At 41.1% G+C, this 22311-nt stretch overlaps 1 long non-coding RNA gene across 1 annotated transcript in view; it reads left to right on the top strand.

The window, feature by feature from the left end:
* Positions 1–22311, top strand: part of LOC122458749 — a 100728-nt gene that overhangs the window by 15490 nt on the left and 62927 nt on the right. Inside the window, exon 2 of the long non-coding RNA XR_006278973.1 lies at positions 4051–4143. This is a non-coding gene — a long non-coding RNA (uncharacterized LOC122458749). The remainder of the gene's footprint in view (positions 1–4050; positions 4144–22311) is intronic.

Genomic DNA, 22311 nt, shown 5'->3' with positions numbered 1-22311 from the left:
TATTTTTGAGTCATAAAAGTTCAATTCCGTTGATATTATTATGATTATATCCAATGATTTGTAAAATAAAATAAATGAGGTCTACTCTCCCTGGCAAGCCAAAAGAAGACCCATGTATTATACTCCATTGTGCTTTGTTGAAAAGCCGCATTATGACTGGCTCAGAAAGAGGGAGTAAGTCAGAGGGAGGGTTTGTTCTGTGCTTCAGCAAACCAGAAAACTTATTTTCTTTCTCTATAATCTGTCATCTCTGTCTCTCTTGTTTATCTATCTAGGCACCAATCTTCATAGTACCTAAGAATCCTAGACTAGTGTCTACATTTACTGAACCATTGACTTTTGACTTTTGAATTGAGTTCTATGGGTGCATTTTTCCCCTATAGTTGAAATCTATACCTGACGTTACTGGCTAACACTGATTTCATACAGTATATTTCATACAATAACTATGTTAAAAGAAGCATAGGGTTGCAACGTCAAACACTAGACAGTTAGGAAATGTCAGAATCAAGGCTGTCTGTGCAGCCTTAATTCAGCCCCCTTATACATATGAATGATAACACGTTTTTTAATTATGTGGTCTCCTGACTGCTCTGCTCCTATCCCCTTTCCCAATGCTTCTTCTAGTTCCCCCACCTCCTCACTCCTGCCCCTATCCTCTCCCTCTGCTCCTATTCACCTCTGCCCTTTCCTTGTTTCTATTCCACTCCCCACTCCCATCTAGGCCCTTCCCCCTCTCCTCTCCTATCCATTACGGTCAAGCAATTTTCTCCTCCTTCCCCTTGCTTTCTGGGCACCGTCAGGGGGACCACTGAGACACGAGGAGAGACAGTCTCCCTGCTCTCAGTTCCCATGTCCAATATCACAGCAGGCAGAAAGAGAAATTGCAAGGAAAGCCAGCTCAGCCCCTGCAGCCCTGGGTTAGAGCACGCTCAGTCACTCTGTGGTGATGGCATATGTACAGTCCGGTCAGTATGCAGAAGAGGTGAGGGACTGGAGCATGCTCAGTACAGATGGCATCTTCATAAAATCTAATAGCCAATCTCTAACAAGTCTTTACTTAGCATGTGCAGATTGAGATTTTTCAGAGGCTCATAAATTGGCCAAATTTGGGCAATTTTTCACAGGGATGGCAAAAGGCATATCCCTGATACCAGGGTGTTCCTCTTGCCAAATTTCAAATTCCTGTTCTGAAGCCTGGTAGTGCAAGAACCTCTCAGTGAAATGATTGTAAGATTTTTTTAACATAGGCAGAACAACATATTCTCTTCTTCTCAGAAATACCTGGACCATTTTAGCTGAAACTTTCAAACATAATAAGCATAATTAATAATAATGCACGCTGAGGCAGACATCTGGCATGGAAAAGTTCATCCCAAAATTACAGTTTGGCATAGTTATAAGCAAATGAAAACAGGTCTTAAAATGGAAAGTGTTAGGTAACCTTAAATATATGTAGCACTACCAGCCCTCCCTATAATAATAAATGCTTGTCTGACTGGGCTAGATTCAGCAAAGGAGGCATTCACTGCAAAAAAAGGTCCACTGGTGGCACTGATAAGTGTGGGCAGATTGAAAATTTGACTAAGACTCCACAAAAGTCTAGCTTGTGGAGGCTGCAACAGGGCAGGATCAGCACATGTCCTGGCCCGATCCTCCACACATGTACGCTGCTAGCTATTAGCACTTATATTTTGCATTGTGATGCTCCGGAAGAGATATGAGGTTACAACAGTTTTCCACTGCCACAATGTCCAGTCCTTCCATCAGGCCGCCTTTCCACTTTGGCCCCCTTCATCTGCATTACAATTTCTAAAATGTTGCCTTTTTCTTAATGAATTTTACTGTGGTATTTATGGCGGTTTTTTTCGGTAGTACAGGAAAACCTGCAATAACATCTGTGACTTTCAAACACCCCATGCTATGGGAGATTTTATGTATTTTAATTTATATATAGTATAAAGAAAAATATTAAAGACTAAGATATTTGGTGCTAGGATTGCGTTTGTTTTTATGATATGCATGTATAGCACCTAGCACCTGAAGTCTTGATTAGAGTCTCTATGCACCACTATACTACAAATAACAAATAATAGCAAAGATATTTAGTCACACTTCTCAGACAATTAGGGAAAATAAGAGTATTCTAGTAACAGTCTCACTGAGAGGCAAAAAGAAAGACTGCAGCTGTTCACCTTCTTTTATTTGTTTAAGTGAATACACTGCAATATGCATACTTAGTTGGCTTCTTTGGGAAGAGCATTTTTGATTCTCTGTGTCTATTTTAATTAAAAAACAAATTGCTGCAAATCAAATAGTTTACTACCAAAAGACAAAGTAGGATTACGTCAAAATAATAAAAATCTATCAGTACTATGAAGGGTCTGCCTATCCTTGAAACGTTACACCTGGGTGTTGTTCAGAACCCTACAGTGCTCATGGACAGTCCAATTTGCTTTCTGTGCAAAACCTTTAAAAAAGCATAAAGTGGAGTATATTGCTTAATGTTTTCATTACTTTTCCATAAGAAGTCAGCTGTAACATAAGTATTTAATTTCACACTGTACGCAGGAGGTCTTGCATACACAAAAGACAAACTCAGATTCAAAAATCCCCAGATTTTATTCTATACATAGGGACTACATGGGATTGATTTACAGAATGTGTTTACATTTTTGACCATCTATATTGGTCATATATTTTCATATGAACATGAGCTGCCTCAACATCAGTGAAATATTCTAAGTATGCTGGAAAGAAAAGTAATGCATAATTTAATAAGGAATACCAAAGGGAAGGTGCAATCCTTGACAAAGTTTAGAAATTGTTAATCAAAAAATGTGACCCTGGAGACAGCAAGCACCCTTAGTAGTAAAGGTGTTTGATGCATTTGTTATTTCGATGGTGCAACGAAGGAAAATTATTTCTATGGGGAATAGTCTTAAATTCAGTATTGCAGATACAGTTATCTCCATCAATTGTTTTATAAATGCAATATAGTTAAGATATTCGTAGGAATTATGAATAGAAACCTGAGTTTTTCCACAATGGGAAGACAATGGGAAGTGCATAACTCTCATAGTTCACCAGGGAAAAGAAAACAATTTATCTACTTTTGAAATTAAACAATACACATACTGTAAGGCATCCTGTGTAATACCGGCATTGTATCAAATTCAGAGGTGATGACAAAATTGCATTAATTAAATATCCTTTCATTTACTAAGAAGACCTTATGCTCAGACACCCTTAGACTTACTAACACTGACTCACTAATGTAAGAGCTTAAAGGAATATAAGTTACACACCAATGACGTGGACAAAGTTGTAAGTTAACATAGATTCAGTGGACCAAGTTCAGAAGTATGTTTGAAGGAGCTTCATAGTAGTAAGCAGGTGTGAATCTAAGCAAATCTACGTTAATTTAAGTCTAAGGAACTGGTGAAATGTATACAATGAGGGAGGCCAGACAAAGGTATAGTACACCAACTTAAACTCCCTCTAGACTTACTTAGACTCACCCCTAACGACAGCCCCCCTCCTTCCCTGCTCTCGTTCCAGCAAACCAAGGCCTTGCTCTTTCTAAGAAGGACTAGAAGTAATACTGAAAATACCAAGTAGGAAGAAGTCTAGGAGCTTGCTTTAACTATCTACTCTTCAGCATAACTAAGTTCAGTCAGTGGTACAAAAAAACAACTGGAACTCGCACACAATGTATAAATCTGCCATGAATGCAGGCTTTTGCTTTGAGAGCTGTCTCCTACAGTGGTAGGCTGAGGTTATGCCACTCGCCACTAAAGAATTTCAACTTGTTGGGGTTTTTTAATCCCAAAGCAGCCATGGGATAACCATGCTATTACAAAACTCTAATTGTTTTCCTATCATTTGGATAGGAGGTATATATGATGTTATCCATTGTGACAATGTTATTAATTCACTGCAACAATAAACCATGGCTATCTTGTAATGTGCACACTGCACACTGAAATTCATATGCTATATTAGCTAATAATGTGGGATTTTATCTGTCCCTTTTCATTTGTTTTGCAGACAGCTCTTCATGCAAATTTCAGATGTCTCCCTCTCAGTGGCAACTCATTGTATTTCTTTGTATGATGCCAGGGCCTTCACATCATATACAGGGTAAGAAACACCAGACCTTATTTTTCCTACTTCCAATATCATTCATTTTTGTAAAATTTCTGTAATTATCAGCTGAAACTTCTTTTCATATGTGTAAAATCATAACCATTACAAAACAGAGCACTTTTCTATACCATAGTAGTGGAACAGATTAGAATGGAGTTTGTGTTGTCATATAAATGCATGTGTTTAGAAAAATGCTGGCCTAACCAAAAGCCTTGCTTCATTCTCTTGAGAAACAGCCATGTCTCATTCTCCTTCAATGGGCATGGAAAGCATTCAGGATTGAGACACCTGATCTATGGATAATCAGAGAAGTTTACTTTCTAGTGTGAGCAATCTGCCACTTTCCATGGATGCTAAAAAGACTGTACTTAAAAGAATCAAGACCCCACTTACACGAGTTCCTAATTTGTGAGTTGTCCCATTCACTTCAGCAGGACAACTCCTATGTAAAATCAAGCATTCTAGGAAGCATTTGTAGGATTGAGGGTTTAGTTTAGCAATCTGAGGCCTCACTGTAGGCAAAGCTGGCAATGCTCCCTTTAGTTTAGGCTGCCTAACAGTTTCCTTTATAAGATCCTGTTTCCATTACTTATAACTTTAACCATTTGGGGTGAAATTTTCCAGAACGGGTGCCTGCTTTAGGCTGAAGTTATTTCTGAAGTTTCAGCAAAAACAGTTGAGCCATTTCTGAAAATGAGATCATGTTGTTTTGCTAATGTTAGAAAATTCTTACAAACATTTAACTGAGAACCTCCCGTGCTTCCATGCTTTGGAGCAGTGATTTGAAATGTCGTAGGAGAGTCTCCCTATGGTGAGAGATGTGTCTTTTGCTGCTCCTGTGAAAACCCAATCAACAAGTCATAAGCCTCGGAAAATCACCATTTGCCCATGCTTAGGAGACTTGTCAGAGTTTGGCAGCAAAATTCTCTAAAGATTCTATCCACACTGAATACACTCCTCCACCCCAAAGAGTTCCATGCCCACCCCAGTGAGTGTGTTTTAGGGATCAGAGGCTCAGCAGGATTGTTCTGCAATTACTACTCCTAGTTGCCAGGGGCTGCTGTGGACCAACATTGGAACTGAGAGCAGGGAAGCTGTCTCTCCTGTGCTTTCTGTCATCCCCTGCTTGTATCCAGGCAGTGAGGAGGAGGAAGGAAGTATCCAGACTTGAATGCAGAGGGGTAAGAATTTGGCAAGCAAGAGCAAAGAGAAGATCATAGAATCATAGGATATTAGGGTTGTAAGAGACCTCAGGAGATCATCTAGTCCAACCCCCTGCTCAAGTCAGGAGCAACCCCAATTAAATCATTCCAGCTAGGGCTTTGTCAAGCAGGGCCTTAAAAACCTCTAAGGATGGAGATTCCACCACCTCCAAGATCCATAAACCTGGAAATCCTGGACGCCCCATCATCTCAGTCATTGGGCACCCTGACAGCAGGATTGTCTGGCTATGTAGACTCCCTCCTCAGGCCCTACGTTACCAGCACTCCCAGCTATCTTCCAGACACCACTGACTTCCTGAGGAAACTACAATCCATTGGTGATCTTCCTAAAAACACCATCCTAGCCACTATGGATGTAGAAGCCCTCTACACCAACATTCCACACAAAGATGGACTACAAGCTGTCAGGAACAGTATCCCCGATAATGTCACGGCTAACATGGTGGCTGAACTTTGTGATTTTGTCCTCACCCATAACTATTTCACATTTGGTGACAATGTATACCTTCAAATCAGCGGCACTGCGATGGGTACCCGCATGGCCCCACAGCATGGCAACATTTTTATGGCTGACTTAGAAGAACGCTTCCACAGCTCTCGTCCCCTTATGCCCCTACTCTACTTGCGCTACATTGATGACCTCTTCATCATCTGGACCCATGGAAAAGAAGCCCTTGAGGAATTCCACCATGATTTCAACAATTTCCATCCCACCATCAACCTCAGCCTGGACCAGTCTACACAAGAGATCCACTTCCTGGACACTACAGTGCTAATAAGCGATGGTCACATAAACACCACCCTATATCGGAAACCTACTGACTGCTATTCCTACCTACATGCCTCTAGCTTTCATCCAGATCATACCACATGATCCATTGTCTACAGCCAAGCTCTACGATATAACCGCATTTTATGCTCCAACCCCTCAGACAGAGACAAATACCTACAAGATCTCTATCATGCCTTCTTACAACTACAATACCCACCTGCTGAAGTGAAGAAACAAATTGACAGAGCCAAAAGAGTACCCAGAAGTCATCTACTACAGGACAGGCCCAACAAAGAAAATAACAGAATGCCTCTAGCCATCACCTTCAGCCCCCAACTAAAACCTCTCCAACGCATCATCAAGGATCTACAACCTACCCTGAAGGACGACCCATCACTCTCACAGATCTTGGGAGACAGGCCAGTCCTTGCTTACAGACAGCCACCCAACCTGAAGGAAATACTCACCAGCAACCACAAACCACACAACAGAACCACTAACCCAGGAACCTATCCTTGCAACAAAGTCCGTTGCCAACTCTGTCCACATATCTATTCAGGGGACACCATCACAGGGCCTAATCACATCAGCCACACTATCAGAGGCTCGTTCACCTGCGCATCTACCAATGTGATATATGCCATCATGTGCCAGCAATGCCCCTCTGCCATGTACATTGGTCAAACTGGACAGTCTCTACGTAAAAGAATAAATGGACACAAATCAGATGTCAAGAATTATAACATTCAAAAACCAGTTGGAGAACACTTCAATCTCTCTGGTCACTCGATTACAGACCTGAGGGTGGCTATCCTTCAACAAAAAAACTTCAAAAACAGACTCCAAGGAGAGACTGCTGAATTGGAATTAATTTGCAAACTGGATACAATTAACTTAGGCTTGAATATAGACTGGGAATGGATGAGTCATTACACAAAGTAAAACTATTTCCCCATGTTATTTCTCCCCCCCACCCCCCACTGTTCCTCAGAGGTTCTTGTTAACTGCTGGAAATAGCCTACCTTGCTTGTCACCATGAAAGGTTTTCCTCCTTTCCCCCCCCCCCCCGCTGCTGGTGATGGCTCATCTTAAGTGATCACTCTCCTTACAGTGTGTTTGATAAAACCCATTGTTTCATGTTCTCTGTGTGTGTATATAAATCTCCCCACTGTATTTTCCACCAAATGCATCCGATGAAGTGAGCTGTAGCTCACGAAAGCTTATGCTCAAATAAATTTGTTAGTCTCTAAGGTGCCACAAGTACTCCTTTTCTTTTTGCGAATACAGACTAACACGGCTGCTACTCTGAAACCACCAACTCTTTAGATAACACATTCCAGTGCCTCACCCACCTTCCTAGTGAAATAGTTTTTCTTACTATCCAACCTAGACCTCCCCCACTGCAACTTGAGACCATTGCTCCTTGATCTGTCATCTGCTACCACTGAGAACAGCCAAGCTCCATCCTCTTTGGAATCCCTCTTCCGGTTGTTGAAGTTGAAGAGTAGAACAGGTTAAGAAGAGGGAAAAGGAGCAGAGGACAGGAGCAGACAGGGACATAACTCTTGCAGTAAAAATAGTATGTAATGAAAATGCACAAGAGGCCAAATTGAGGTTGCACAGGCAACCTTAACTGTCAGTTCTTAACTGTCAAGTGTTTGACTTGGCAAGCTTAATATTCTTTTAAAGTAGTTAGGTTTGTCTTTTGTTTTGTTTTGCTTTGCTGTATATAATGTGTATAGACATCAACTCCAGTTGTTTAAATGCTGTTCCTGAAGGAGATTTCTCAACTCTCAGCTCCAACAACACAGTAAGATGTACAAGCAGCCACACCTGTAAAGAATTTACAGGGCCTGCAAAATACGTTCACGTTCCACCCAATAAAGGGCAATGGCTTGCATATACAAGTCATTCTTCATATACTCCAACTATTGAGATACACATTGACCTTTAACACTTTGGTACTTGGATGCCAAATCAATAGACTTTCAGACACAGAATCTTCGTTCATAAATTACCATCAATTTACTGTAGAAGTGTCAAACAGAATTAAAGAGGGACAGGCAAGTATTAGCAACTGGACATTGTTACTGATAGCCACCTCTTCTCATGACTGAGATGCAACCTTTTACCTGTGAGCCTGAGCTCTTACCTGGCACTCATTGAGATCTCTGCCCTCCTTACTAGATGCTCAAATTAAGTGGATAGGCAGGAATGTCTGTGAGGGGAGGGCTCCTGCCTCATACTGGGAATGAGGGGCGATCAACAGGTTATCTCAAGTGCTTATATACAAATGCACAAAGCCTTGGAAACAAGCAGGGAGAACTGGAGGTCCTGGTGATGTCAAGGAATTATGACGTGATTGGAATAACAGAGACTTGGTGGGATAACTCACATGACTGGAGTACAGTCATGGATGGTTATAAACTGTTCAGGAAGGACAGGCAGGGCAGAAAAGGTGGGGGAGTAGCACTGTATGTAAGGGAGCAGTATGACTGCTCAGAGCTCCGGTACGAAACTGTGGAAAAACCTGAGTGTCTCTGGATTAAGTTTAGAAGTGTGTGCAACAAGAGTGATGTCATGGTGGGAGTCTGCTATAGACCACCGGACCAGGGGGATGAGGTGGATGAGGCTTTCTTCCGGCAACTCACGGAAGCTACTAGATCGCATGCCCTGATTCTCATGGGTGACTTTAATTTTCCTGATATCTGCTGGGAGAGCAATACAGCGGTGCATAGACAATCCAGGAAGTTTTTGGAAAGCGTAGGGGACAATTTCCTGGTGCAAGTGCTAGGGGAGCCAACTAGGGGGAGCGCTTTTCTTGACCTGCTGCTCACAAACCGGGTAGAATTAGTGGGGGAAGCAAAAGTGGATGGGAATCTGGGAGGCAGTGACCATGAGTTGGTTGAGTTCAGGATCCTGACGCAGGGAAGAAAGGTAAGCAGCAGGATACGGACCCTGGACTTCAGGAAAGCAGACTTTGACTCCCTCAGGGAACAGATGGCCAGGATCCCCTGGGGGACTAACATGAAAGGGAAGGGAGTCCAGGAGAGCTGGCTGTATTTCAAGGAATCCCTGTTGAGGTTACAGGGACAAACCATCCCGATGAGTCGAAAGAATAGTAAATATGGCAGGCGACCAGCTTGGCTTAATGGTGAAATCCTAGCGGATCTTAAACATAAAAAAGAAGCTTACAAGAAGTGGAAGGTTGGACATATGACCAGGGAAGAGTATAAAAATATTGCTCGGGCATGTAGGAAAGATATCAGGAGGGCCAAATCGCACCTGGAGCTGCAGCTAGCAAGAGATGTCAAGAGTAACAAGAAGGGTTTCTTCAGGTATGTTGGCAACAAGAAGAAAGCCAAGGAAAGTGTGGGCCCCTTATTGAATGAGGGAGGCAAGTTAGTGACAGAGGATGTGGAAAAAGCTAATGTACTCAATGCTTTTTTTGCCTCTGTTTTCACTAACAAGGTCAGCTCCCAGACTGCTGTGCTGGGCATCACATAATGGGGAAGAGATGGCCAGCCCTCTGTAGAGATAGAGGTGGTTAGGGACTATTTAGAAAAGCTGGACGTGCACAAGTCCATGGGGCCGGACGAATTGCATCCGAGAGTGCTGAGGGAATTGGCGGCTGTGATTGCAGAGCCCTTGGCCATTATCTTTGAAAACTCGTGGCGAACGGGGGAAGTCCCGGATGACTGGAAAAAGGCTAATGTAGTGCCCATCTTTAAAAAAGGGAAGAAGGAGGATCCTGGGAACTACAGGCCAGTCAGCCTCACCTCAGTCCCTGGAAAAATCATGGAGCAGGTCCTCAAAGAATCAATCCTGAAGCACTTAGAGGAGAGGAAAGTGATCAGGAACAGTCAGCATGGATTCACCAAGGGAAGGTCATGCCTGACTAATCTAATCGCCTTTTATGATGAGATTACTGGTTCTGTGGATGAAGGGAAAGCAGTGGATGTATTGTTTCTTGACTTTAGCAAAGCTTTTGACACGGTCTCCCACAGCATTCTTGTCAGCAAGTTAAGGAAGTATGGGCTGGATGAATGCACTATAAGGTGGGTAGAAAGCTGGCTAGATTGTCGGGCTCAACGGGTAGTGATCAATGGCTCCATGTCTAGTTGGCAGCCGGTGTCAAGTGGAGTGCCCCAGGGGTCGGTCCTGGGGCCCGTTTTGTTCAATATCTTCATAAATGATCTGGAGGATGGTGTGGATTGCACTCTCAGCAAATTTGCGGATGATACTAAACTGGGAGGAGTGGTAGATACGCTGGAGGGGAGGGATAGGATACAGAAGGACCTAGACAAATTGGAAGATTGGGCCAAAAGAAATCTAATGAGGTTCAATAAGGATAAGTGCAGGGTCCTGCACTTAGGATGGAAGAATCCAATGCACCGCTACAGACTAGGGACCGAATGGCTCGGCAGCAGTTCTGCGGAAAAGGACCTAGGGGTGACAGTGGACGAGAAGCTGGATATGAGTCAGCAGTGTGCCCTTGTTGCCAAGAAGGCCAATGGCATTTTGGGATGTATAAGTAGGGGCATAGCGAGCAGATCGAGGGACGTGATCGTTCCCCTCTATTCGACACTGGTGAGGCCTCATCTGGAGTACTGTGTCCAGTTTTGGGCCCCACACTACAAGAAGGATGTGGATAAATTGGAAAGAGTACAGCGAAGGGCAACAAAAATGATTAGGGGTCTAGAGCACATGACTTATGAGGAGAGGCTGAGGGAGCTGGGATTGTTTAGTCTGCAGAAGAGAAGAATGAGGGGGGATTTGATAGCTGCTTTCAACTACCTGAAAGGGGGTTTCAAAGAGGATGGCTCTAGACTGTTCTCAATGGTAGCAGATGACAGAACGAGGAGTAATGGTCTCAAGTTGCAATGGGGGAGGTTTAGATTGGATATTAGGAAAAACTTTTTCACTAAGAGGGTGGTGAAACACTGGAATGCGTTACCTAGGGAGGTGGTAGAATCTCCTTCCTTAGAGGTTTTTAAGGTCAGGCTTGACAAAGCCCTGGCTAGGATGATTTAACTGGGACTTGGTCCTGCTTTGAGCAGGGGGTTGGACTAGATGACCTTCTGGGGTCCCTTCCAACCCTGATATTCTATGATTCTATGATTCTAAGATGGGCTTTGATGTTTTTGAGATGAACTCCACAAAATGTAACTTTAGTGGGACATGGCAAAGAGAGACCCTGTACTGTGCCTGACAAATGAGGCGTTATTAACAATTCAGGCTAACGCATCTGCTCCGAGTGGGGGCAGCTAGTAGGAGAAAGTGGTTCTTGAACTCAGGGCTGTGGGTAAGAAGCTCCCAAACTGTGGGGTTTTGTTTTATATTTTGTTGTTTTTCTGTGACTAAGAGAGAGGTTTTTCCCCTGGAATAGGAGAGCTGGCTAGACGGCTGCTCCTGTGTTTTTAGTATTGAATTCTTTCCCCAGTGTGATCCACTTTTCTTAACCCTCTGATCAGGCTTATAAAGGAAGCAAATGAATAAAATATCCAGAAGCCTAAAAACTACCTTTTCCAAATGGTGTAAAATCCCACCATTCATAGCTGGCTGATGTGTACAAAGCAGGGCAACATGTAGTGTATCTGCAGGAGGCAAAGACTGACATCCTAATAGTCCAATATGCTCACTGATCATGGGTGCCACATCTGAAACAGATTTATGTGTCTTGAGCTGGACACCCCAAATTAATGCCCACTAATGAATGGACTAAGTGTATCTTGCTGTTAGAACAATTCTTTTCTCTTTGAAGTCAATCCAAAGCATGTAGGGGATTATGGGAATGAACATATACAGGATGCTGTAATAATGTGTGGCTGTTATCTAACTGCATACAGCCAACTGATATGGAATAAAACTTAGAATTTTTCATTTCCAAGCCTGAGAACTTTTGAGCGTGCATAATTCCCTGAATGTCAGCAGGAACTGGATGGTGCTTTGTGCAGCAGCTCTCAAGAGACTCATCCACCTTCCAGTGAAGTCAATGAAAAAAATACCATTGAGTTCAATGAGAGTTGACGAGGACCTCAAGCCTTTTGACTCTATAAACATAGATTTCTATAAACTGATCAGAAGAAACACTTGAGCCAGCTTAGGCAGTAGTGAGAATGGTTAAACACTAAAGCAGACAATATATGTAGTCTTTCCAACAGCCACGTACATACAAGCTAATACATCTGTGTGTACCAGCCATTCTTATTAGCAGGATCTCTATTATCTCTTCAAATTTTCTGATAAAATATGGAAAGTCCCAGCAAAGAGCAAATGTATGTGGCTATATTATTATAAACCTCCAAAAGCAGGTGTTTCCAAGGGAATTACTGACACAACCTCTGCTATCAGGGTACATATCTCCACCTGCAAATGGTAAATGCCACTGTGCATTCCAGAACTAAGGTAAAGAATATTAATAGTTTTACTCCTGCACTATCATGAAAAAAACTTTATAGATTCATAGATACTAAGGTCAGAAGGGACCATTCTGATCATCTAGTCCGACCTCCTGCACAACGCAGGCCACAGAATCTCACCCACCCACTCCTACGAAAAACCTCACCTATGTCTGAGCTCTTGAAGTCCTCAAATTGTGGTTTAAAGACTTCAAGAAGCAGAGAATCCTCCCTCAAGTGACCCGTGCCCCATGCTACAGAGGAAGGCGAAAAACCTCCATGGCCTCTCCAATCTGACCTGGAGGAAAATTTCTTCCCGATCCCAAATATGGCGATCAGCTAAACCCTGAGCATATGGGCAAGATTCACCAGCCAAATAGTACAGAAAATTCTTTCCTGGGTAACTCAGATCCGATCCATCTAATATCCCATTTTAAGGGATTAGGCCTATTTACCCTGAACATTTAAAGATCAATTACTTACCAAAATCACATTATCCCATCATACCATCTCCTCCATAAACTTATCGAGTAGAATCTTAAAGCCAGATAGATCTTTTGCCCCCACTGCTTCCCTTGGAAGGCTATTCCAAAACTTCACTCCTCTGATGGTTAGCAACTTTCGTCTAATTTCAAATCTAAACTTCCTGGTGGCCAGTTTATACCCATTTGTTCTTGTGTCCACATTGCTGCTGAGCTTAAATAATTCCTCTCCCTCTCCTGTATTTATCCCTCTGATATATTTATAGAGAGCAATCATATCTCCCCTCAACCTTCTTTTAGTAAGGCTAAACAAGCCAAGCTCCTTAAGTCTCCTTTCATAAGACAAGTTTTCCATTCCTCGGATCATCCTAGTAGCCCTTCTCTGTACCTGTTTCAGTTTGAATTCATCCTTCTCAAACATGGGAGACCAGAACTGCATACAGTATTCCAGGTGAGTTCTCACCAGTGCCTTGTATAACAGTACTAAAACCTCCTTATCTCTACTGGAAATACCTCGCCTGATGCATCCCAAGACCACATTAGCTTTTTTCACGGCCATATCACATTGGCAGCTCATAGTCATCCTATGATCAACCAATACTCCAAGGTCCTTCTCCTCCTCCGTTACTTCTAATTGATGTGTCCCCAGCTTATAACTAAAATTCTTGTCATTAATCCCTAAATGCATAACCTTACACTTCTCACTATTAAATTTCATCCTATTACTATTAATCCAGTTTACAAGGTCATCCAAATCTTCCTGTATGATATCCCAGTCCTTCTCTAAATTGGCAATACCGCCCAGCTTTGTATCATCTGCAAACTTTATTAGCACACTCCCACTTTTTTTGCCATGGTCAGTAATAAAAAGATTAAATAAGATTGGTCCCAAAACTGATCCTTGAGGAACTCCACTGGTAATCTCCCTCTAGCCTGACAGTTCACCTTTCAGTAGGACCTGCTGTAGTCTCCCTGTTAACCAATTCCTTATCCACCTTTCAATTTTCATATTGATCCCCATCTTTTCCAATTTAACTAATAATTTCCCATGTGGCACGGTATCAAACGCCTTACTGAAATCTAGGTAAATTAGGTCCACTGCATGATCTTTATGTTGAGCTATATTCTACAGCATAAACTCCAGTAAGATTTATTTTGCCCTTTCTGTATAGCTTTGCAAAAGAGCTCATTTTAACTGTACAATGACAAAAGTCTAGAAGTGGAAGTATTTTAATTCCAGTTTATGCTCCTATTTATCATTACAATGGTATCTGCTACGGTTACCATTCACTAATTGTGCCACAGTTTCTATTGAAAGGGTTTCAATTCTCTTTTCCCGGGATAGTACTCAAGTTATCAGAGCTAAAACATGGCACACATGACAATCCATTTGACTATGTTTTAACTTGAAGGAGTGCATTGTAAAACATACTTTCCCTGGTTTCAGAGAGATTTTTACATTCCCATAAGTGATTTTGTTCTTTTTAATGAAGTCACTATCGGACCACTACTATGGGAAATGAAATGTCTCTTCAACACAGGGCTACTGTTGCTAGAGTCCAGCCCTTCCCCCCACCCCCAACCCCACCTCCTTACTAGAGTATTCTGTGTGATATGATCAGTGGTCAGTGATTTGTTTAGAAAACTGGGTGAAGTGGCGAGGAAGCCAAAAAGGTCTAGAATATGACATAAATAAGTATCACAATACTTTGAATAAATTTATATTGTGACCCAACTTAAAAATAACTACATGGAAGAAAAAACGCATGCATGCTCTTTCTGTATCCCCTCGGACCACTGGAAACTGTTCCATTCACTCCTTAGCATTTACTACAGCCAGGCAAATAATTCTTAGCAGATAATTTCCTCTGTCTGTTTTAAACTGCTTTCAGAATGTTCATGAGAGGATCTGCATGTTCTTGATTTTTGTAGTTCAAGTACACTTGACAAATTTATTATTGTTTGTTTAGATTTTTTACTTCTGGCCCCTGACCCCTTAGTTCCCAGTATGAAGAAGAATGAAGCTCAAAATGTTGAAATGTGATGGGGTGTGTGTGGGGGGGGGAGATGGGAGCGGGGACTGTTAATTATTAAAACGTGTTCTTGCTAAGCAATCTGAAGTCCCCAAACTCCATATGTATAAACCCATAATAAATATGTAACCCCAAAAGAGAGAATGAAAAAGCTTTCCAAAAATAACCACTCAGCACTCTTGGAGTGTCAAACCTCTGATCAGTTTTAACCTAGAATATCCCCTGCATCAAGGTTTTGTGATAGGGTGAAATTCACCCCTGTGTACAGGGCCTGCGGAAGGGCTATTCTTAAAGGAGTTCATGGTGTATACAGTACCTAGCACTTACACAGGAATAAAGGTAGGCAGAAGTATCTGGGCTCTCTTTTTCCCTCTTGTGCAACCACACAGGAGCCATGTTAGTTTATATATATATAAAATGTGTGTGTGTATGTGTAGTTTTTTTCAGTTGAAATAAGGAAACAAACAAAGATGCATGACTGCAGATGTAAGAAGCAGCATGGTTGCAAAACCAAGACACAGCCATTACTTCAGTATAGTTATTTTTATATTTAGTCATTTTATGTATTAATAGGAACCAGGATCCTGAACAGCAGCAGCAGCTATAGAGCTTGTGTTCTCATGGCTATTGGTTGTTTACTATAAATCAACTTCAACTTATTTAGTCTTTGCTTGTGTGTGTGTGTGTTTGTGTAAATCAACATGATGTTTAACTGTGTGTGCTGGAATGGTCTGTGTTCACAAAGTTCCAAACCAGATTGCAAGTTATCCATGTGCTGCGCCTTTTCTTAAACCAGATTTACTGCCAAAATATGAGCAGCATGTGACAATGATATTTAGTTTGTTTATTTATTTTTCATAGAGCTTTGATTATTGCTTGCTTCTATTTGGTTGTGGGCCTCCTGCTAAAAGATTTATTAGAATTTACTGAGTTGGTCAATACTTCCCACCCATCTTCCCCCTCCTCATTTTGTACTATGGATTATTTTTGCTTTATTTTTTTTGTCCATTGATAGCTGATTCCTCTAATAAATAATACTGAATAACCAGAATATTAGAATTACAAGTATATCTTAAAAAATCTAACAAGGAATCACTGTACATATCTATCTTGCTATCATTGCTATCTTTTAGGTTCCCTTAAGCAAACATTGGAGATAGCTAGATATTTTGTTTCTGCTCATCCTAATATATGAATACAGATGCATCTGTCTGTGTCTTTGATTTTTGAGGTGGTCGTTGTCGATGGTTTATTTTCTCAGCAATAATTAGTAATATTTGAAATATTCTGATAAAAAAGATGGGATTAAATTATCTACAACTGCATTCACATGAAATAGCACATTTTTTTGTTTTTGTTTTATTTAAATGTGCATATCCTTGGCACTTTACATTATCTGCGAAACCAAAAAAAGAGTGAGTGAAAAATGAGCGAGTCATGGATTTTCAGTGCTCTAATGACTTATACTAATGTATTCCTTCATCTAAATACAGATTTCTATTTAAAATTCAGTATGCAGGAGTATTATGAATTCCAGTTTAAGAGATTCCAAATAATTGCCCTTTAGAAATGATGAATAGCTGTTTAAAGCCACTGATAAGACTATACTATTCCTCTCCTAACAATGGGGCTTCTACATGAACTGTGTCATATATGCCTGAAAGTAGTTTATTAATTTTTTTATTGGTATGCAAAACACAGGCTGATGGCAGATTCTAAATAACCCCTCACTCCAAACCCCACAATTCCAAAAAAATCTGTTACAAAAAACAAAAGGGAAAAGAAGATAGCTGTTTTTAAACAGAAGCCAGGCCACTGAAATGCAGATAATGCCACTGTCTCTTGTACTTTGGTTTTCTTAGATTTTCTGTCTTAAAAAGAGGAGGATCTAAGGTTGAATTGGATTTTGCAAAATTCCACATTCAAGAAGCTTTCTGAAGGCTGTTTGTGCTGTCTACAAATGCCTTTTAAAAGAACCCATTCCAGACATGTTCTTTCATTTAAAAGATGAGCATCCAGAACTACTGAAATTAAAAATACATTATTCATTTACTCAATGTGGCAACATTTTCACTTAACAGAATAGATGTCCTCTTTATAACATAAGAAAGTCTTTGAAAGCACAAAACAAAATAGATTCAAAGCAGCTATACATGGAGTATGCAGTTATGTGTGCAATTTGATAATGTACGTTTCAGAATTTGTATGTGTGCTAGACACACATACAGTGATATATGCACCTTTGAGGAAAACGTATACACTGACATGCATCTTTTATGAAAATACACATACTAATGTTTATATATTAGGAAAATAATTCCAATCATATTTTTAAAGAGACTTGGTTTTAAAGTGAACTATAACACAAAATAATTTGTCTCATGGCATCAGCCATTTGATAATGCAGAAATAATAATAGGATGCTATAGAATTGATTACTCATAAGCAAATGGCTGGATGCTTCAAAGTTCTTAGAATTTCCGTAGAAATATACTACTTTCTGTGTGAAAAATAAACATGTTCAGAATTTGCAAAATTATGTATTGACTGCTATATGCTTTGTAATATCATTATGCTTAATATAGTATTTCTGCTTACTTCACATTACCTGCTTATATATGTGGTACAGGGCATGCATACAGACACAGCTGCCTATATATAGATCTAGTGTGTGTGCATATATGTCTATAGAGCTAGCTAGCTAGCTATGCTATATGCGTAGTACAAAGAAAAATAGATTTCCAGAATCTATTGCAGTGTATGCCACCAAACTAAATGCCTGTTACCTAAGGAAATATCTCCGATTTATTTGTTTATTTCAGCAAACAGTATAAATACAATTCTTCCCATTTAGTTCTAGAAGTCAGAATGTAGAAATGGAATGTTAGTGGAAGGCAGCAGTGACTCTTTTCCCTTCTTCCATTTCCTCTTTCCTACCTCAGAACAAATGGTGGGAGAAGTAGATTTAGTCTTATTTTCTAGCTGCCTTTTCATTTTACCCTCCCAAACTTAGCCACCTCTAAAGATGTCTTAAAAACAAGTTAAAGCAGTTAGCTTTAGCATATTTGTGTCTATAATCCTTGGCTCTCGTCTCTTTAGCCTTTTCATTTCTCTATAGAAGCAGGGCAGTTATCCCCTATTCAGGGTCATTTTTTCTGCCTCCAGGGTAGGCTGCCTTCTCCACACACCACTGGTACCCAGAGAAGAATGGCTCTTCTGTTTGTCCAACTGCCTGCATATTGCATCCATTGCTTCATTCAGCCTGCCTTTTCAGGTCTTCTAGCTGCTGTACAACTTAGCTTTTGTGCTCTACTGCCAGGGGTTTTCTGAAGCCAGACGCTTTTTGAAAAGAGGGGATATTTGCATAAACAATGCCATGTGAGGAGATCTGCTGGAAACAAAATCAAAATTCAGTCAAGCAAATCTTCCTGATCAACTCATTTCTTACAGCCGACACCTCCTATCGTTACCATCTGTATACTAAATTATGGCTGAAAATTTGTGCAACTCTTTCTTTTCACTTGCTCTGTGTCCAGCTTTATCAAATAAGCCAAAGTATATTTTGTTTTCCAATTTAGTCTGAACAGAACTCATAAACAGAATTTGGTATGTGGAATGAGGAAAATATGGTGAGTTAAATAAAGCAGGAGGCCAGCCATGCATCAACTAGCCTGCAACTCAGATTGGATTTGTATTGAGGGCTCATCAAAATGCATATCGGAAACAAGATCTGCCCATCAGTTTGCTGAGATTGCAGGTCAGTGATGGCTGGGCAGTTTTATCAGGGCAGACCAGGGAGGGGAGGCATATTTACCAGTGTGGGTGGTAATCGAAAGAAGCTTGCTGAAAACGTATGTTTAAAATAAATGGCTGCTAGCTTCAAATATTTTGTCCTTGTATACATGCGTATCTAGGTGTGTGTAAGCACACACACTATACATATAAAAAGGCATACACACTTATGTGTGGGTATACATATATGTATGCATGCAAACATATATGTCATGCTGTATGGCCTCTGTGTATTTGTTTATACATACACACACTCACATACACAGAGGATATAGCTTCTCCATGTGATAAAAGGAAACAAGATTAATTTTGTTTAAAAAAAAAGCAGCAAAGCTCACAGAACAAGAGTAGCCCAGAGGTGAAAAGGGATATAATTTCCTAAAGCACTGGTAAAAAAATGTGTGTTGTTTGAAATATTTTTAATCCATATATGAAACTAGATAATAGATATGTAATTATTCCATTAAAATATGCTAAGAGAATGTTAAGGTTGCACAGCTAAGCACTCAATAATTAGGAAACATCAACATTAAGGTTACATGCACAATTCTAATTTTACACTCTTATGCATACACAATACAATTAAATAATATAACATAAATTTTTATCACATTAGGTACACATGTGTAGCATCTTCCACGCTGCACTACCTACTAAGTTTGCGTATGCCAGCTAAAGTCTATGAAAGCCATTGTACAAGATGCACAGTGAGGTCTTCTCCTTTGGATCACTTGCCTCAGTCACTGCCCACTTTGCAAGCTACACAAGAAAATATGTTGTCTGACGTAATATTTTCTGTTTCAGAAATTAATGTGGGCATATCACTAAAACTGGTTATGCATATGCACAAGGGGGCAGACTTAATACTGCACAGGCAGCCTTAACTCTGCCATGTCCTTACTTTCGAGTGTTTGACCACTGAGCCTTGAAGTTATCCTAACAGATTTTTGTTGATGAATTTTTTTAAACAAAAAAGTTCTACAATCAAGCACTATATGGCGAGACACCAGTGGAACATGCTGCCCCTCAGAAGGAGCCACTGAGCTCATTTTTCAGTTGCACAATCCGACATGCACGCAGTGGGGCATATATAAATGAGTCCCTGAGTATTAAGGACTATTTATTCCAATAGGTTATTAACATTCTCTTTGAGTGCTATTAATATCTGGAATAAGGTTAATAAGGCACTATGTACCAGAAAAGGGTAATTATATATTGGAAAGTGGATCCTGGAAAGTACTAAGTGGCTACTTCTGGGTGCTGAGGGCCCTCAACTTCCATTGATTTTAAAAGATGACAGTGCTGAGCACCTAATACGTTGCTAAGCAAATTGCAGAACCAGGTCCTAATGATCAAGTAGCATTCATTGTGCATACAGTAACTTTCTTATTACATTCAACTGAGATTTAATAAGATAGAGTATGATGACTAAGGTTCTGCTCACCTCTTCCTATGACCACACAGTGAACCAGCCCAGAGGAGAACTCTATCAGGTTCCCTTTGTGGAGGGTCCTCTAAATGGAAGAATTCAGAGGTTTGTCCACATGTGGGAGAAGTTGGGATCTGGTGCCCAAATTCTCAGTTCACCTGAGATCGGGCAGATATACAGGCCCCTATGCCACTGCCCTGCCCTTCACTTTGGCTCCACAGCAGCACACTTTTCATGGAGCCAAGTCACTAGGGACTCCACTGAGAACCGTACCCTGGAACCCTTCCTGCTAGGGGCGTGTGCAGGAATTTAAATTAGACCACTTTTGGAGTGGCATGTTCTGTGCTCCCACTGCCATGGCCCCGGGGTCGAAGGAGCTCTGTGCCCCTGCTGATGATTGTGGCGGGGGGAATGCCCATGCTGGCCCCCTCTTGGGCACACTCCTGCTTCCTGCAGGGCCATGCCTGACAATAGGGCCAAACCTGCAGCTGCAGGGTGGCTTCCAAGTCACAATGGCCCTATCCATGTCCTATTTAGTGTGGGGTACAAGTTGCTGCAGTGATAACTAAGGCTCCATGGGTGAAAATACATGCACCACTGTTCCCTATTGGGTCACACCCTTTGGATCTAAAGTCCTCCCCTCTATATACACACACACACACTCAGGATGGTAGAGCAGAAGAATATAGGTTGTTGGAGAGAAGGTTGTTGACATATTGAATCTTGCCACTTGCAGACAGGAATGGCTTTGCAAGCATCCCAGATTTCTTTTAACTAGCCCTGGCCCCATTAATCACATGCAAAAGGAATGTATTTCGCAGTACTTCAGTTTGGGAAAGCACTGTAAGGCTAGGTTAGCCCAGTGATGAGCTGCCAGAAGCTGAAGAACTGGTTCCTTCAGTCGCTCCGGGTCTTCGGTGACACTGAAGGACCCGCCGCTGAAGTGCCGCCAAAGGCTTGGAGTGCTGCCAGGTGAGTAAAAATTCACAGGGAAGTCTCCCCAGCCGAGAGCTCAGGCGGGATGGACAGGACGGTCCCGTGGGCCGGATGTGGCCCGTGAGCCGGAGTTTGCCCACCCCTTTAACAACCGGTTCTAAACTGGCTTCAAAATTTAACAACCGGTTCACGTGAATTGGCTCCAGCTCACCCCTGGGTTAGACCATGATCACATGGACTGGGAATGGAGTGAATGATGCACATCCTCATCCAATGCGTGGGTTGCTGGACCTGTATAACTCCCTCCCTGGGGTTCATCAGGGAGGAGAGTGGTACAGGATTGGCTGTCCCCCACCCCACAACTTTGACCTGATATATAGGGGGCATGATCTTGCACAAGTTTAAATACAAAGTATAACAGAATTTGGTGTGTCCTTTTTGAATTTCTCCATGAGTAATACACGCAAATTCTATTCTCATTCTCATAGAAACATGTCAGATGACATGTCACTAGATTTATGCAAGGGGAAATGAGGAATAATACTATATTAACTCCTAGGTTCCATTGTATTCATTTTCTGTAATCTTTAAGTCCTTCTAAACCACCTAGAGCTCTATCATTTTTACCTTCCTAGGATGTAAATTGCCTTAATCCTACATAGTCAATGGAAATGGGTGGGTTCAAGCACGTTGGAAAGCTAGGTATTTCTTTTCACAGTTCTTCAGTTTGGGAAAGCATACTACATAAATAATGTATCTGAAAACATATTTATTGAGGTTTAATAGCTGTGTTAGAGATGTATGTATTACATAGCTTCAGTAACTGTGTTTTTAATATTCTACTTCATTGCATATAATACCTCGCATATTAAATTTAAATTAAAAGCATGTTCAGTACCTCATAGTCAAAGCAGCACTGGTGTAGGTTTATAATGCAAGCAAATGCATTGAGAAAGAGAATAATATGTATAACAGAATGCATTGCTTGGCCAATAAAAGACACAAATTGTTCCTGGAAGATATTATAGCGAGTTCTGTATCCTAAGATCTGCAGGATGTTAGGGCCTGATGCAAAAGTACTGTTTTTAGTTACA

The sequence above is a fragment of the Dermochelys coriacea genome, chromosome 2, assembly GCF_009764565.3.
Source record: "Dermochelys coriacea isolate rDerCor1 chromosome 2, rDerCor1.pri.v4, whole genome shotgun sequence".
NCBI lineage: Eukaryota > Metazoa > Chordata > Testudines > Dermochelyidae > Dermochelys > Dermochelys coriacea.
Note: the sequence above shows the minus strand (reverse complement) of the source record. Positions and strands in the feature narration are given on the sequence as shown.